The sequence below is a fragment of the Gobio gobio genome (genome assembly GCF_949357685.1).
Source record: "Gobio gobio genome assembly, chromosome: 12".
Classification (NCBI taxonomy): domain Eukaryota; kingdom Metazoa; phylum Chordata; class Actinopteri; order Cypriniformes; family Gobionidae; genus Gobio; species Gobio gobio.
Window position 1 is genome coordinate 11,802,872 of NC_137105.1, and position 19,589 is coordinate 11,822,460.

The window sequence follows — 19,589 nt, forward strand, 5'->3', positions numbered from 1 at the left end:
AAACATTGATCAGAAGTGACAGCACATACTTTAACATTGTTAAAATAATCTATTTTAAATAAATACTGTTCTTTTGAGCTTTCTATTTATCAAAGAATAAAGGTTTCCACAAACAAATTTGGCAGCACAATAATAATATAAAATGTCTCTTGAGCAGCAAATCAGCATTTGAATGCTTTCTGGAGGATCATGTGACACTGAAGACTGGAGTAATGATGTTGAAAATTCAGCTTTGCCATCACAGGAATAAATTACATTTTCAAATATTAAAAAGCCCAAAATGTTATGTAATAACAATTCACAATATTGCTGTTTTTACTGTAATTGAATCATATAAATTGAGCCTTGAGAGCATAAGAGGCTTCTTTCAAAAACATTTTTTTTAAATCTTACCCAACGGTAGTGTACATATACCTCTTCATATCATCTTTATCCCTATGGCAAAACATTCCACCCGCCACTGCCAAAGTAAGCTAAGGTGTTATTGCCAACTATTGGGAAATTCAGAGACCCTTGGCCTGACTTCACAGGGATTGTTGTTGTCAGATTTTCACCAAAGTAACTGGATATCTAGCTTCACAAATGCGCAAGACAAGAACAAATAACTTCAAAAAGCTCCTTAAAGACCTCTTCTGTTGTCAGACCAAGGGTGTGAAGCTGTTCCTGTGCCCTTTACTCCAACAAGTTCACTACGTTCTGTTGTTAAAGTTCTTTGCTCATGACAAAACATAATAAACACAACATAGCCCAGATATCTGATCTGAACAAAGCAACAAAAAAAAAAACAGGTCACCATAGAGGTCACTGTGTTTAAACTGATGTAAAACAGCCCAACAATAACTTAATATCGACATGATTTAGCAAGATCGCTGATTAATATAGGAGCAGTAATCAGTTTAACAACGTTTACTTGAAATTAAAGCTTGATATTATGTTGGTTTAGACTTGTGTTTATCATGCACATTCTATCCTAATCAAGATTATTTTATGAAGTAACCAACTGTCTTCTTCAAGTAACATCATTGCTTGATTTGTGTCCTGTGTGCTGCAGAGGTTTACACTTGAATACAGAATAAATACACACGTGTCTGATACTATCATCATTTAGTTCATTTAGACATTTGTATATGCCTCAAAGGACAATGAAGTCCTTAATTAGACATGCATCACCCACATTACTTCAACTAATGATTGGATTTAATGCCCTGGGAGATGTTTAACACTATCGCTGTGGTTTTGCCTCGGTTCTGAGTTATCTCAATTCATCAGGTAAGATATTTCCACATGACTCATGATGATCCACATTGGGTTCAACACAGATGAAGCCGAGGTGATGATGATTTGGGGGGTTTTTGTTTGAGAAAAGGCCTGTTACTTCTGGCTTTATTTACACCTGGAATTAACATCGGTCTCAACTAAAAGCGTAAAACTTTTTATGCGTTTTGGCCGTTCATTTACATGAAAATGGCTATTTGGGGCCCTGAAATTTAAAACTTTTGAAAACGGGTTCCAAAGTACGCTTATTTTTTTTAACGCTACCATTATCGTCTCCGTGTAAACTACAAAAAAAAGTTGAAAGCAGTGACGTCATGCGCATGTATATTACATGTTCAGTCTATAGGCGCGTAGTGTTTCTTTACAAAGTGACATCGCCAACTACTGGCCTGGCAGTTTTTAGGAAAAACCTTTCCGTTTTTAATACATCGTTGTCATGTAAATGATTAAATGAGATCATGGTTTACACATGGTAGTAACTAGGGGTGTAACAATACACCTATGCCACGGTTCGGTTCATGTCACGGTTTTGGAGCCACGGTTCGGTTCTGTTTGCTGTGGAGTCATGGTTCATGGCGGGCACCAGCAATAATAACACTAGATTCACTTTTAACTTAATAATAACAACAGCAATAATTTAACTTTATACATTGGCTTCACGTTTTCTTTAGAGCAGTTAGCATACCTGACTAAACCCACATGAAATAAATGTCTGCACTGTAGACTAGTCAGAAATAATCTACTCATTTTACCATTTACCATAATGTAAACAAAAAGCACATTTATTTCATAACAATGTATCCCACTGTAGCCTACTTAACAAACACATTAGTTGTATGAAAATGACTAATACTGATGAATAAATAGGCCTATAAGTTAAAGATATTAAAGGGTTAGTTCACCCAAAAATGAAAATTATGTCATTAATTACTCACCCTCATGTCGTTCGACACCCGTAAGACCTCCGCTCATCTTCGGAACACAAATTAAGATATTTTTGTTGAAAGCTGATGGCTGAGAAAGGCTTCAGATAGGCCTCCATTGGTATTCAGTACATTTACACTCCCAAGACCCATAAAAGGCACTAAAAACGTCGTTACAAAGTCCATCTCACCACAGTGACTCTACAATAATTTTACGAAGCGACGACAATAGTTTTTGTGCGAAAAAAAAAAATCAAAATAACGACTTTATTCAACCTCTTCTTGTCTTCCGTGTGTGCCTCCACGACGCATGCGCGAGAATATGACGTAGCGCCGGCGTTCGGGAATCCATGGAATGCACACTTTAGTCCCATTTGAGCACTACGCGAGACCTAAAGCACGATCAATGTAGAATTCAACAGCTTAGATACGCGCGTCTTCCTCTGCTTGTAAACAAATCGCTTCTGGGTCATGTGTCCGAACGCCGGATCTGCGTCATATTCTCGCGCATGCGTCATGGAGGCCTACACGAAAGACAAGAACAAGTTGGATAAAGGCGTTATTTTGATTTTTTTTTCGCCCAAAAAGTATTGTCATCGCATCGTAAAATTATATTAGAGCCACTGTGGTGAGATGGACTTTGTAACGACGTTTTTAGTGCCTTTTATGGGTCTTGGGAGTGTAAATGTACTGAATGCCAATGGAGGCCTATCTGAAGCCTTTCTCAGCCATCAGGTTTCAACAAAAATATCTTTATTTGTGTTCCGAAGATGTACGGAGGTCTTACGGGTGTTGAACGACATGAGGGTGAGTAATTAATGACAGAATTTTCATTTTTGGGTGAACTAACCCTTTAAATAGCAGTTTTTGTTAATAATATAAAGTAGCCACCACACTAATTTAAAAATAAACAAAATAACAAAGTGAAAATAAAGTGGCATTTTGTGGTTATGGAAACAACAGTTACTATGGCGAAAACACAATACTTCATGAACTGTTAATGAAACATGAAAACTGCTCCTGATAAACAGAATGCACATCATAACAGCATGCAAATCATTCCCAGCTAACACACGTCGAACCAGTTACGTGATTTATTGATACTTTACTTTTATTTCATGACTTACAAATTGACATCGTAACATTGCATGCTCGTAGTTTCTCTTGCGCTTATAATATACGGCGTGTAACTAAAGAGTGTGCGCTATGAGTGCAGTATAACGACTTAGAGGACAGGGAAGCGGTTTTCTGAGGTGAGAGATTTTTTCAAAATCGAGGTACGAGCTATGAAAATGACGATGTTGCTGGGACTCCAAGGTAGCATTTTGGGGAAACTGGCTCTTTGTCCTTCCACCATGCTGCAACATAAGCGATCACCCAAGTGGCGTGACATGCACTTGGAAGACAAAAGTTAGTGTATACTTAGTAAATAATATTATTATAATAATATTTAGTAAAAATACAGCTCTTATTAGTTGTTAAAAGTGTACTAATTCCTATTTAATCTAATGTCAAGGAAGAAAAAAGGGGGCGGGACACGTTCGGTTTGACGTGAGAGTATCGCAGTTCGAACCGTGGGTGGTGTATCGCGGTATTTCGGTTCGGTTTGAATATCGTTACACCCATAGTAGTAACCAAGGGATCAAGGTTAGGCTGGTTATCCAGTTATCCCTTGCTATAATATAAAAAGCAAATACACTACTGTTCAAAAGTTTGTGGATTGGTACGATTTTTTTATGTTTTTTAGGAAATCTTTTACACTTAAGATGGCTGCATTTATATGATCAAAAAGACAGCAAAAACAGTAATATAGTGAAATATTATTATAATTTAAAATAACTGTTTTCTATTTGAATATATATATATATATATATATATATATATATATATATATATATATATATATATATATATATATATATATATATATATTTAAATGTAATTTATTCCTGTGATGGCAAAGCTGAATTTTCAGCATCATTACTCATTACATCATTACGGTCTTCAGTGTTACATGATTCTTCAGAAATCATTCTAATATGATGATTCGCTGCTCAAGAGACATTTCTTCTTATTATTATTATTATTATTATTATTTTCAGTGTTGAAAACAGAAGCTTTTTAGTGTTATTTCCATAAAATGAACAGAAAAGATGGACATCTGGTGTGTATTTGATTGCTTGCTTGTCTATTTTATCATTCTTATGCCACCACAGAGAATTATGGGAAGTGTAGTTGTGTTATGCAAGCCGGTCAGCACAAACCAGCTAAATGAGTTAGTATATTTCACGTATTTATCAATAAAATGCATCCTAACTGTGCCATCAGAATTCACAAATGTGATTCAGTCTCACATCAGTTCACAAACTTAATGTGATCAATACCTCTTGATCTCAAATTGACACACCCCCAAATCAGAAAGTCAGGACATGGTGAAAGAAAGCTAGCAACTTTGCTAGCATCATATGCTCATGACCATAGATATGAATAAGTAGATGCCACATTCAACCGCTCCAGACATGTTGGAGGCGCGCCGGCCATCTTTCAACAGTCAGCATTTTGTCACTCACAGTAAGAATCAATGATGCCACAACATTGCGCAGCTTCTGGTTGTGAAATCGCTGAGATTTAAATTCCCGAACAAGTGGGATAACTTTTCACAGGTGAGAATGAGTTGGTTTTGTTTTTATATTTATTCACTCAATATTACATGTTTTTACTATGGTAACTTTTTAATGTCATGTTAGCTGATGACTTCGTCTTGTATTGTTAGTTTAGAAAAATCCTCTGCTGAAGTCTATTTCACGTATAGACTCTTCATACATGCGTCTAACTACGGTTGCAGACGCTCAGTCAACTTGCTCTCGAATGTTCATGGACCGGCTTTGCTGGACATCTTACATATAGCGGCCCATTGAAACGGCCACTATTGAGGCGTCTATGTATACATGTTTATCTGCTCATGCTACTTGAGCATGCTAACATTAAACACCATATGGCACAGTGCAAAACACCCGTGCTTGCCTGGGATAGAAGAAGGGTCCTGTGCATGCTTCTTTTGTTTCAATGACACTTTGATCCATTTGTGCCAACTCGGACCACCTTGATTGAAGAGAGGGGTCAAAACATAGTCACATGCCTGCTCCTCACAGAGTTTGGATCCAGCTCCCCTTTTCTGCTTCTTTATCCATGGTCCACAGAGGCTTTAGTGCTCAAAACACATAATGATGGTTTTCTAGCAACAGGCCAAAACAGTGTTATAAAGCTGGGCAGACCAGAGGTATGCTCTTGCATGTTGAGAGAGTCTCCAGTGGAGGGCCGGAGAACAGTTTGCGCATTTCTGTGTGGGTGAAGGCCTGAGCTTAGCAACAGCTTTGTCCTCTGCAAAAAAAATCTACCAGTAAGAAACTTTTTCATGAATTAACCATGTGGAACACAAGGTGCTAGAAATGTCCAAACATTATTTACTGATGCTGTGTTATATAACCTGAGACAAAAAGCCACTCTAATGAAATTGAAATCCTGCCAGGGGCTCTGGAAAACAATGACAGAAAGTAAAGAAAGATCAGTTTACCTATGTAATATCACATTGGATAGATAAACAGCACACCTAGACACTAATATATTAGGTTACATAATGGTCAAAACAAAATTTTGAATAATATATATAATTTTTTTTTTTTTAATCAACATGATTTCTGAAGGATCATGTGACACTGAAGACTGGAGTAATAACTACTGAAAATTCAGCTTTGTTATCACAGGAATACATTACATTTTAAAATATATTAAATTGTAATATTTCACAATATTAGTGTTTTTACTGTATTTTTGATCAAATAATTGCAGCCTTGGTTGGACCCTTTTGCCTTCAGAACTGCCTTATTATTCTTGGCATAGATTCAACAAGGTGCTGGAAACATTCCTCAGAGATTTTGGTCCATGTTGACATGATAGCATCACGCAGTTTCTGCAGATTTGTCGTCTGCACATCCATGATGCGAATCTCCCGTTCCCCCACATCCCAAAGCTGCTCTATTGGTTTGAGATCTAGTGACTGTGGAGGCCATTTGACGGCCGTTTACGTTTACGTCAAATTCTGACCCTACCATCTGAATGTCGCAGCAGAAATCGAGACTTATGAGACCGTTAGACTTTTTACCAATCTTCTAATGTCCAATTTTGGTGAGCCTGTGAGAATTGAAGCCTCCGTTTCATGTTATTATCTGACAGGAGTGTCACCGGTGTGTCTTCTACTGTTGTAACTCATCTGCTTCAAGGTTTGACGTGTTAAGCGTTCAGAGAGGCTCTTCTGCAGACCTTGGTTGTAACGAGTGGTTATTTACTGTTGCCTTTCTATCAGCTGGAAGCAGTCTGGCCATTCTACTCTAACCTCTTACATCAACGAGCATTTTCACCCACAGAACAGCCACTCACTGGATTATTTTCTCTTTTTCAGACCATTCTCTGTAAACCCTAGAGATGGGGGTTCGTAAAAACCCGGTACATCAGCAGTTTCTGAAATACTCAAATCAGGCACCAACAACAATCCCCGTTCAAAGTCACTTATATCACCTTTCTTCCTTATTCTGATGCTCAGAGTTTGAACTTTGAACTCGACCGTGTCTACATGCCTAAATGCATTGAGTTGCTTCCATGTGATTGGCTGATTAGATATTTGTGTTAACGAGTGGTTGTACATGTGTATCTAATAAAGTAGCTGCTAAGTGTGTATATGAGAGAGAAAAACATCAATTGCAATTGCAGGTCATCTGTTCAACATTGCTCAGCAGTAGAAGCCAATAATACATAGTCATGGTCAGAATTATTTGCACCCCTGGTAAATATGATCAAAGATGGCTGTAAAAATAAATCTGCATAGTTTATCCTTTTAGAAAAAGTGCCCTATAGAAAGTGGCTGTAGGAAAATAGCTAAAGCATTGCAAATTCCCATTACTACCATCAGGGCAATAATTAAGTAGTTCCAATCTACTAAAGATGTTATGAATCTGCTTGGAAGAGGACATGTGTCTATAATGCAAGGTGAGGAGGAGAGTTTGAGTGGACAAAGACTTTCCAAGGATCACAGATGGAGAACCGCAGAGATTAGTTGAGTCTTGGGGTCAGAAAGCCTAAAAAAAAAAAACAACAACCCCTACATCACCACATGTTGTTTGGGAGGGTTTCAAGAAAAATCCTTCTTGCTCATCCAGAAACAAACTCCAGCATATTTAGTTGTCAGACATAATTGGAAATTCAAAAGGGACCTGGTTCTGTGGTCAGATGAAACTATAAAAATAGCTTTTTGGCAGCAAACCCACCAGATGGGTTTGGTGCAAACAGGGATAAAAAGTACCCCATGCCCACGGTTAAAAATACAGCTGGATCTTTAATGTTGTGGGCCTATTTTTTTGCTGGAGGTCCTGGACATCTTGTTCAGATACTGGGGGTGTTTCTCAAAAAGGAAGGCTGCGTCCTACAAAGGCTGCATAACTCAGTTGCCACATCATCAAACGTCACCGAAGGCCATCTCAATTTGAAGGATCCTTGGAAGGCAGCCTTCATTTCACGTCCTTCATTTGGCCAGTTTTGAAGGACGCATCGGATGTATCCTTCGTGGCCCTAAATCACCCACAATCCTTTGCACACATTCCAATTTATGAAAATAAACTGACAGAAAATTAGTTGGTACTGAGCTTGTCTGAGTTTATTATGAAATGTAAGACAAAAGTAATGTTTTTGGACATGAAAGTATAGATGTTATCTTTTGTTTTGCTGTAAATTAATCGCTAACACTAAACTGACAATAATGCAAGCCACTGGGAGACCGCAGATGGCTGTCATTCACTGTATTGCATTAATAGAAAGCCAGTTAATTTAAAGATTTGTAATAAAGTATTTTTTCGCTTTGTGACCACTTGAGTGGGAACGTGCATTACGTAGTCATGCACACTTACTAGACCGTCTCATTCTAGCGTTTAATTGCTTAGGAGGACAACTAACTACAAGCCTCAGAAGGGCTGGACTAGGAAGGACACGGTCTCTGTAGGATGCAGCCTTCAGTTTGAGAAGCACCCATGGTATCATAGATCAAATGCCAACAGATAAAACATCAAAACCTGACACCCTCTGCTAGAAATCTTACAATGGGCCGTGGTTGGATCTTCCATCAGGACAACGATCCAAAACAAACATCAAAATCAACACACAAATGTGTCACTGAGCACAAAATGAAGCTTCTGCCATGACCATCCCAGTTCCCTGACCTGAACCCTAGAGAAAATGAGTGGGGTAAACTGAAGAGAAGCACCAACATGGATCTGAGATTCTTTATGAAGGAATGGTCTCTGATATCTTGTCAGGTGTTCTCCAAACTCATCGGTCATTATAGGAGAAGACTCAGAGCTGTTATCTTGGCAAAGGGTGCCAATAATTATGGCCAACGTGTTTTGGAGAAAAGCATTTATTTCATAATGTGATTTACCCCCCACTTCCAATTCTTTTACTTCAATGAAAGGTTAGATTTTTGATAAAAAAGGATGCAGATTTATGTTTACAGCCATCTTTGATCATATTTACCAGGGGTGCCAATAATTCTGACCATGACTGTACTACTTTATAATCATCAAAATATTGTCCAACAAAAAAATGCTCTTCTCGTTGTTGAGGCAAGCAAACCTACCCTCTGGTTTCATCATATGGTCCTTCCTTTTTAAATGTGGCAGCTTTGATGTTTATCACACAGGGTTATTTTGCTCTTATTGAATTTGTGAGGAATCCCAGCATGGTCCTCGACAGGAAATTAAAAAACAGGTACCCATCGGCTCAACATTTTTGTAGAACATGGAAATTTGGAAGACCTGCAAGACATTGAAGAACATTAGAATGGATCATCTATTGAGTTTTCCTGTCATGGTTAAAGACAATAATACTGTTGTTTGGTCATGCAACATAATTGACTTGAGTGTTCAGCAAATCATTTATGAATAAAAGAGGATTCAGTGGGCCCCCTAGCGAAAATGCCTTTTTTTATTACAAATATAATAAAATAGCCTTGTCATATTGCACCTGAAATGTAAGTCACTCGATAAAAACATCTTGTTTGTAAATCTCTTGCATAAAAGCAATATCATTCTCGCAATTGTGCCTTTGTACTGAATAAAATATGTTCTTCCAGACAACATAAAACTCGTAATTCACCTACCACTTCAAATGAACCACTGGAACATAGCTTGAGGTCAGACATCGGAAAGCCAGGGTAGATCGATCTTCAGAGACAAGCATTATCTGACATCAGTTCAACTAATGTGACTGGCAGACAAAAAACAGTATTTGTTAAATGATCATATATAAAATTATAAAATAAACAAAGATTTAAAAAATATCTACAGAAGTAAGAAAAGTATGAAATCTGAAAAGCACTACAAAAAAACAAAATAATTACAATGGTGAATCATTATGCTTTACCTTATTTTTCACTTTTCAGTGGCTGTTTTTAGACCAAATGTATTCATTTTGTGTTCCTGCTTTCTAAATTTCAAAGAGTTTTGCAGTCGTTTTCTTTTCACAAAGATCTTATGAAGGGCAGATGGGAAGAATATGTGTTTGTGTGCTCTTATGTGGTATAAAAGAGATGTGCCGAAGTCCACAATAAAGCACTGAAGCAGCTTGTCCCAACACATGGTAACCTGTCACAATAAAACTGATAAAAGAAGGACCTCTGCTGGAAGCTCCTCATTTCTGTCCGCACCTCGACGGACCTTTAAAACAAGGAAACAGGGAGTTGCTTTAGGACATTCTTGACTTGGACATCACAAGCTAACAAGAGGACACCAAGTAACGTGTGACAAATGGAAAACACGTGACAATGTCCACTGTGATGTTTGTGAGATCTCACATTTTGCTTTGTACCAGATCTCACTTAACTGTTCTCATATGAGATCAAAAAGTTAGCTGTACACAACAAGTTTTGGAAATAAAATCAGTGACTTTCCAGTAAAAGGTTTTTTTTTATTTTGAGAGCAGATGATAGTTACCATATTAATGTTTGTCATATGAATATTAACACAAACTGTCTTCAACCCAAAATGCTGTTTTAGGCCTCATTTGTCCCTCTGGCCATCGCAGGGTGATGTTTTACTGTTGAAATTGTTCAAGACCTCCAAACACAACAGAGGAGCCAGATGTCTGTGTCTTTGAGTGTCAATCTTCTAACAGCACTGTTTTATTTTTCATTAATTTGTAGAGCTGTTTAGTCTCGGTTCTGCGCACAAGATATTTCGCTTTTGTCAGCAGTTCGGTTAATACAAGCGATGTGCGAGACTGGTAGAAACATGGACCTTTAGAGACAAAAATGGTCAAAGCTGCGACTGTATTTAAGCAAAACTACCTTGATTATAATCTCAAAGGATCTAAATTGCATAAGGAGACAATTCACTCTCTGAAATTACACGTTTGTCAACAGGCACAACAGTGAGGAGGGCCAGCGTCTTATGCCATTGTCCAAAACATCACTTTACAGTGTACACATGTCTTTGTATGCAATGAAAACGTGGAATTTAGTGTGGTCCCACACAACCATGTGTGGGGTTTCTCCGCCGTTCAAAATTGCAAGTTAAATATGTTTTGTCCTCTAAGGATGCAGCCAGTGCATAATTAACATTCCCTGGCTGTTTACAGTTGATTATTTAACTCAGTGGTTTTCCCTGGGAGCTGGTGATTATGCTGCTGCTTGACTACTAATAAAGAAATCCCTTTGAAAGTCAAGGCTCATATCAGGGAGATTTGGTGAAGAGGAACCAGTTATTAAGACGGAGACCAAAAGACCAGCACCATCCTTCACATTCAGCTTGGTGAGCCAAGGCTAAACTAATAATTGGCTCAGTAAGACAACATAAAAAATACATTAAAGTGCATCTTAAGATGGTTTTTGTGAGCTCTTCATAAGTTCAATATCAATTGTGGCAATGTGAAAGAGGACAAACATGAAGCTATACAATAATTTGACAGACAGAACCATAGACAGAACGATGGATGGACGGACAGACAGACAGACTTATAGGTAGAACAATGGATGGACAGACAGATGGACAGAACAATAGACAGAATGATATAGAACGAGACGAATATACTGACAGACAGAAGGACAGAACGATATAGAATGACGAATGGGCAGACAGACTGAACAATAGATAGAATGACAGATGGACTGACAGACAGAACGATAGACAGAATGATATAAAAAGAAATGGACAGAAGACAGACAGAACGACGGACGGTCAGACAGACAGAAAGACAAACAGAACAATAGGCAGAATGACAGACAGGACGATAGACAGAATGACAGACAGAATGACAGACAAAATGACAGACAACATGACAGACAAAATGACAGACAGACAGAACGATAGGCAGAATGACAGACAGAATGAAAGACAGAATGACAGACAGACAGAATGACAGAATGATAGACAGACAGAACGACAGATGGACAAACAGGCAGAATGGCAGGCAGACAGACAGACAGAATGACAGACAGACAGACAGACAGAATGACAGACAGACAGACAGACAGAACGATAGACAGAATGACAGACAGAATGACAGAGACAGAATGACAGACAGACAGAATGCTAGACAGAACCACAGATGGACGGACAGACAGACAGAACGATAGACAGAACGACACATGGACACAGACAGACAAAATGACAGAGACAGAATGACAGACAGACAGAACGATAGACAGACAGACAGAATAATAGACAGAATGACGGACAGACAGACAGACAAAACTATAAACAGAACGACGGACAGACAGACAGAAAGGTGGACGGACAGATGGAATGATAGAAGGACGGGCATACAGATGGAGAGAACGACAGAAGGATGGACGGATGGATATGCTGAGCTCCATTTACCTGGGGAAAAGGATGTAGGAGCTGGGAATGACATCACACCTAAGGTGACAGCATTCCAGTAAACAGGTCAGAACACTATAACCTTAGTTGTGCTTGGTCTTTCGGAATGCATACAAATAAAAATAAAAAAGGTATTTTGCATTGATAATGACACAGACAAACAAAAGTGCTAATAATCAATATTTTACTACGGTTTCACTATGGTTGATGCGCTGAGCAGCCATATTGGATTCTGAAGTCAAAGTTGAAGTCAAATCCTACTTGAGGGGGTGGCAGTTAAAAGTTCCTACTGAAACTAGGAGTTTCTCACGTTGGAGGACAAATGGAATGCACCAATAGATAGATACAGACAGAGCCTCATAACACAATTTGGCCTCACATAAACACGGTTTACAGTTTGGTTGAAGTGTCTATATGTCAAAACATTATCACATCCAGATACAGAAATCTCGAGTTGGACAGCTTGTAGTCTCATGTTTGCTCTCCCCACAGTCTTGCCACATGAATATACAGGCTTGCTTGCCAGTGTTTACAATTCGATAAGTGCACACAAGTTAAAGGCTTGTGTGCATATCGGCTGGTTGGTATAAAACAAGCAAACCACACACAAAACTAAACAGGCACATAGTGCTACTTTTTGCCAGGAACATGCAATTACTTGTAGTTTTCAGTTCCAAGCACTTCCTTTTTTTACACATTTTCTTTTCCTCTTTGAGAATTCCCATTCGGAGGAATAACCACATGTTGCACTGGAAGTGTCTCAAATGTGGTGATGGGAACACAGTGGATGAACCATTAAAATTCCTCTGGGATCATATGGTTGTTATACACGAAAGCCATAAGGATCAGTGTCAGTTTTCTTTAAAAGATACATGTTGTGTGGACTTCTGAACCCTGAGTGTTGAACACTTCATGCAATTTATATTTCAGCAACCAGTGTAACAAAAAGCAGTAACACTTTACAATAAGGTTCATTAGTTAACATTAGTTAACTGCATTAATTAACTTGAACTGATAATGAACTGCACTTATAAAGCATTTATTTATCTTTGTTATTGTTAATTTTAACATTTACTAATGCATTATTAAAATCTTGTTAACATTAGTTAATGCACTGTGAACTAACATGAACAAACCATGAACAGCTGTATTTTTATTATCTAACGTTAACAAAGATTAACTAATGCTGAACAGAGGTGTTGTTTATGTTAACTAATGCATTAACTAATGTTAACTAATACAACCTTACTGTAAAGTGTTACCCAAAAAGCAATATATGGCCTTTTCAACACTTCCTATTGTAGTCAAATAACCTTTTGTTATTTTAATTAGTCACTACTCCCATTTTTACTATATCTTACCTTCAAAAGTTTGTGGTCAGAAAGTAAATTTTTTTTGAAAGAATGGATGCATTAAATTGATCAAAAGTGACAGTAAATATTTGTTTTGAGAGAATTCTTAAAACTCAAGAGTCAGCACTGAACAGAAATTATGCCGTTTTGAGTGATCAGTGGATTCTGGCTAAACTGGCTAAACACCTCTGATTGGCCACTGTGTTCAAAAGATCAACAGACATGTCTGTGATTGGCTACATTGCATAACGCTGCAAAAGCATGTTGTAAATAGAAACCTCTGACACTCTCTAGAGTGCGAACACAAATATGAACTGGAGCGTTTGCCAAATCTGTTTCACCTAAATACTATTACAGTTTCAAACAAGGGTGCTCTTGCTTTCATTTGAGGGTGCTTATAACAGTGGAATTGGACCTGCAGAAACCTCAGTGCAATGTGCTACAAGCTTTTGATGGGCAAGCGAAAAGCAACAGGCGGAAGAGTTATCCTGCAAGTTGATTCTCACCAACTGAAATTGAAATAAATAAAGACCGTTAATGGTGGTCTTATCGTTACTAATTAAAAGCCATAAGCAAAAGCAAGGCAATAAGAGTTGGTTTTATTTGTAGCCAATTCAGTGACGGAAAAAAAGTGTCCCATTGTTGTAGTCACAAAGGTATGGAAGCTTATTTCCGCCACAGAATAAAACATTTTAAAAGATAATTGTGACTTTTTAACTCAAAATTCTGACTTTTTCTCAGAATTGTGAGATATAATGTCAGAATTGTGAGATATAAAGTCCGAATTGCTAGATATAAAGTCTGAATTGTGAGATATGAAGTCCGAATTTTGAGTTATAAAGTCCGAATTGTGAGATATAAAGTCCGAATTGTGAGATATAAAGTCAGAATTGTGAGATATAAAGTCGGAATTGTGAGATATAAAGTCGGAATTGTGAGATAAAAAAGTCGGAATTGTGAGATATAAAGTCAGAATTGCAAGTTATAAAGTCAGAATTGTGAGATATTCTGACTTTTTTTTCTCGTAATATAGACTTTATTTCACGCATTTCTGACATAACTCGCAATTCTTTTCTCAGAATGAGGGCTGATTTTAAGACGATTTTAATTCCCACAATTCTGATTTTATATCTAGCAGAATTATATAACAGAATTGTGAGATATAAACTTGCGACTTGATATCACGCAATTCTGATAATTGTGCGATAAAAAAAAATAAGCTACATCATATCTACACAGCAATGGCTCAATTCCAATATCTACAAAAGACTTTGATTAGCCTTGACCCCTTTTTCAGGATATTTATAGAACAAATCACAATTATTTGACGTGCATCAGTGACATTTCAAAGCGTCAACAAATTCACAGAAGGTGGTTGTTATTAACACAAGCTTGAGTTCAGATGCCACGGAATTAAAACCATTTATGAGAAATCACACTTGACATGGTTTATTTATGCCATCTGGCAAACACTGCACATTTGATACAACCAACAAAGTAAAAATGGAGTGGGACTGATGGAAGCCATTGTTCACATTGAGTTCATCATGAATTACATAATTTCCCCACTTATGGTAGATAAAAGACTTGAGAGTGATTTAAAAAGCCTGTGATGTATAGCACTTACATCCTGTTCCTTTAATCCAGGAAATCTAACCTCTCCATCCATTTAATTAACTTTAGTCGTTATTTAGTCTTTCATCTCTTGCCTGATGTGTAAATGAATAATTTCTTAAAGCTAGTAAAATACAATACAAAAAAATATTGATGTCTAAATCTATGTATTTGAATACATATCATTTGAGTATACAGTAGATTTGAATTGCATATAATATTTTTAACAAAGTAATATATGATAAAAACAGGTATGATTTGTATATAGTTATCATCAATAAATCAAATTTGTTTCAATATCATACAAATAATAAAATTTAGCTTGTTCCACAACTAGCCATATTTTTTACCATGTTCATACATATTAACTGATTAAATATAATTGTTTTCATAATGAACAGATTTATGCTGATTCTAAGCTATTTGAGTAAATGCATTTTAAAAAATATGATTACATAAAAACAACAATTAATAATAAATTATGCCATTGTTTTTTTGAGTTCATGCATGACTGTGAAATATGCATTATATTAAGTTTATAAGTTCATGTTAAAACTGTGTAATCCAAATGGATGGAAAATGTATATGCAATTTAAATACACAAGATTTATAGGCCTAAAACAAATCTGACCACTGGATGCCATGACTGACCAATCAGAGTCAAGTATTCAAGAGAACTGCATCAAATTCATACTACTGTATACCCTTTGTCTGGCTATCACCAGACCAAGCCCAATCTTTTAAGATTGAACATTGGTCTGGAAAGTCTGCTATGTATTTTCTCCTTCACAAGAGGCGTGATCAAAAATGACTCTGTACGCAATTGGATAGTCCTTCAACCTATCAGACCACAATAGGGGTGATCAACGAGCATAATTAAAATGACTATGTACGCAATTGGATAGTCCTTCAACCAATCAGACCACAAGAGGCGTGATCAACGGGCATCGATCCATCCTTTCTCTATACGTCATTGTGTGAAACCCGCCAATAGCGTGCCAGGTGGATAAGCCAGTCTGTGATTGGCTCCCGCAGGATAAATTAATGTACATGTTTCCAGCCTGAGCTGCAGGGCGAAATTAAATCGGCGGCAGATCAGGCTGGGTTTACCCAGTCTAGTATACCCCCTAACTCCATGTAAAAACTGTGGCTGGCACAAAAAAAAGTGTTTGTGCTGCCTTAACATTTTAAGTTTAATGAACTTGAAATGTGAAATTGTCAAAACTTGGATATTTGAGTTGAATAAACTTATTTCTATTCAGCACGAACACTTTTTTTTAAGTAGATTTTTTTCTTTTACAGTGGTCAGATCTTGGCCAGAAAAAGCTGCAAAAGACCACACATTTTCAAACATCTGTCTGAGTGAGACTCTTAGATTTAACATAGTAGGACATTGATTCAACATTTTTATAACAGATCAGCACCGCTCACCTCACTATAACGGTAATAATGCAAGACAGTAAAGAAGGAGAATTAGACTATTTCAGTTTCAGTACACAATTGTGGCAGTAAACACTCACTACCTAAATCCACATGCTTTGAAATACTTGACACCCTGTGATTAAGTGGTTGGCTCCAAAGCACATATCTTTGAATTTGGGACCAATTTTCTTTTCGTTTAAAAGAGCATTGTTTGACATAAGCAGGCTTTTCTGACAAATACCAGATAATTGTCAAGAATTTTTTACATTTCTCCAAAAGGACAAAAACAAGTCATCAAGTCAGGGTGAATCATGGCTATTGACTCATAACCTCCACTTCAGTACGATGTGAGCTGGAGGTTAAGTGTGTTGAATGCTTAACTATCTCCACAAGGGGGGAACATGGGAGAGATTAGAGCACACACTGCGTTCGCTTCTTAAACCTAACTGCACCCGGGGATCGAGGTCACTCTCCCCAGAGAGACACTCAGGATAAGCTGATAAAACAGGGAGTAGCTATGTGGATAAGACCACCTGTGTGTTAAACAGTAAATAGTATGAGATGTATTGCCAATTGTTCCCTTGCAAAGAGACAGATGGGTAATTATTGGCATTAACTTTCTTTTATAACACAGCTCTCCGTAATACTTAATTCTGATTGGTCAAATGCATCATTGCATTGCATTCCTCGGTAATGATGCTAAGTTGTATAAAAAAAACTGTATAATTGTTATAGATTCCAACATAGCTGTGCTAGATTAATGTCTTGTGTATCACTCTGCAGCCTCTTTGTACTTGTATAATACATTTTTGTTCCGCTAAAATCAGTATTTCAAGCCTATTCCTCTTTTTTTGTAAGTAGTAAAGAAATACGCAACTTATAGGAATGCTTCATTTTCATTTACTTTACCCTCATGGCTCATGCCGTTCCAAATATGACTTTTATGAAATAAAAGGAAACGTTTAGCAGAATGATGACACTGCTCTTTTCCATGCCATAAAGGTGAAGGGTAGAAAGAAAAAAGACAAAAAGCAGAATAAAAGTAGTCCACACACAATGCGCAATGTGACACCAGACGTGACGCAAGTGTTTTTTGCCAGTTTCAGTCCGGAGCAGTTATCCTTTTCACATCCACATCAGGCACCACAAATGCCCTCGCATCCATCTGTTCACCCATGGGCGTGCTAGTCTGAAAACGAGGTGTGTTCAGGCGCATTGTTGGCACGTTTCCATTTTGAGGCAACTGAAAACGACTGCGCCATTGACCAACAAAAACCGGGTCGCAGTATTTTTTGTGTTATTTAAAGAGCACGTTAGTAATATGCGCCTATAGGCAGGAGCACAACACTTTTACACTCGGCTTATTGCACACACAGGGACGCGCAAACATTTAAAATATTAAAAATAAAAGGATTCCTCTCTGGAGAAGCGTCAGTCTTTCCGCTCGCAAATTCCGCCATGTAAATAGCGAATGGTGCAAGCACAACTGGCTTTTAAAGGGAATGGGAGATGAGACTCTGATTGCTTTATTGCGCGTTTATGGAAGTTTATGGAGAAATATATGTCTACCTCAGATGTAACGTTTGATCTGTACGTGAGCATCGGGGAATAACATTATAATCTCGTTAAAGGTAGAGAAAGCTGCTTACATGTACAAAAGTAACCGCAAAGACGTAAACACTGCTTTTGTGTCTTTATCAGCTTTTCCATATATATACAGGCCCTGATAATCATCACAAATACGTATCCCTTGCCCCATTTCTGTCAATCCATTTAATGAATGTATCACTCTCTCTACACGTTGGAGATTATGCTCGGTAATCTACTGCTATTCCTACAGTTCCCGGATGTGTTGATGTGTATTCGAACCACTGAATTTGTGGAAGCGAATTTGTAAAGCGAAATAAAATTGCCTGTCGAATATTATAGGTTGCATTTTTAAACAGAATTTTGGAAGTGAAATCTGAGAGGTGATATGGATTATTGAATTTGCAATAATAAAAATGTGTGTGAAATGTTTTGAATTGAAATATTCACATCTTAAATACACTTCAGTCCATAAAAATGCAAACCCTAAAAATACAAGCAAGTAGTGCAATTCAACAAGCTTTTTTGTTTCAAAAACATTTGGCATTACTTTACTTCCATACGCGTTACACCCAAAACACACCCATGACTCATTAAGAGACTAGGTACAACCCTTTTGGACCATGCGCCTGGCACGCCGACCATTTTTTCAAATGCAAAAGTGGATTCGGACCTGCTGTGCACCTGCGCAATGCGCTTCAGATCATGCACTCAGATCATTCAAAAAACCCTTAAATTTAAGTCGTTGTTCACTAATAATCTTACATGAAAAGAGAAATTAAACTTTCTTTCAGTTTTATTCCATTAAGGGTGAGAAATGTTTAGTTTTGGCAATAAGATGTACTGAATAAAAAGGTGTCTTCAGGTCTCGAAACGCTTTGTTTGTTTGAAAAATGGGCTAAAGTTTAAACAGTAATTTATCGCATTAGAAGAAACATAGCCTTGAGCTAATCAGTCTATGAAAATACTCCGTCAGTGTATCTGTACTCACACAAGAAGCCATACAGAACGTCTTCAGCTGTATCCATCTGTCACATTTTTTCAGAGATAATAGCAGGTAGCTACAAAGCAGATAATGAATGGACAAAGATTCTTGTTTTTGAAATATCCAAATCAAATATTTTTGCAAGCTCAACTGTTCAGAACCAACACAACTGAATAACTGTGAGAAAATAAAGATAAACTGACAACATCAACACCATTTGAAACATCATCATTAAAAAAAAAAAAAATCCATTTGTATTGACTTTTGTCTAATTTGTGTCCAATTGTACAACCGTGAAACACTTCTGATGACATTCATTCAAATTGTGTTCTATTGTTCTCTGCAGGCTGCAAGAAATCTGTGCAGAACAAAAGCATGACTCAGATGCATCTCCATCTGATTTGTAATCACACCAAGCTGTTTTGCAGTAGGATACAGTATACATTTGTGTAAGAAATGTAACTCTATAATAGGATACTATGATGCAATGTCACTGTAATATATTTGTAAT

At 37.3% G+C, this 19,589-nt stretch overlaps 1 long non-coding RNA gene across 2 annotated transcripts in view; it reads right to left on the reverse strand.

Annotated features, from left to right (window-relative positions):
* Positions 1 to 4,895: 4,895 nt before the first annotated feature.
* Positions 4,896 to 19,589, reverse strand: part of LOC307135447 — a 36,743-nt gene continuing 22,049 nt past the window's right edge. For both annotated transcript variants that reach the window (XR_013817688.1, XR_013817689.1), the window contains 5 exons: positions 9,666 to 9,958; positions 9,403 to 9,509; positions 8,881 to 9,058; positions 5,686 to 5,732; positions 4,896 to 5,579 (listed from right to left, as the gene is read on the reverse strand). This is a non-coding gene — a long non-coding RNA (uncharacterized lncRNA). The remainder of the gene's footprint in view (positions 5,580 to 5,685; positions 5,733 to 8,880; positions 9,059 to 9,402; positions 9,510 to 9,665; positions 9,959 to 19,589) is intronic.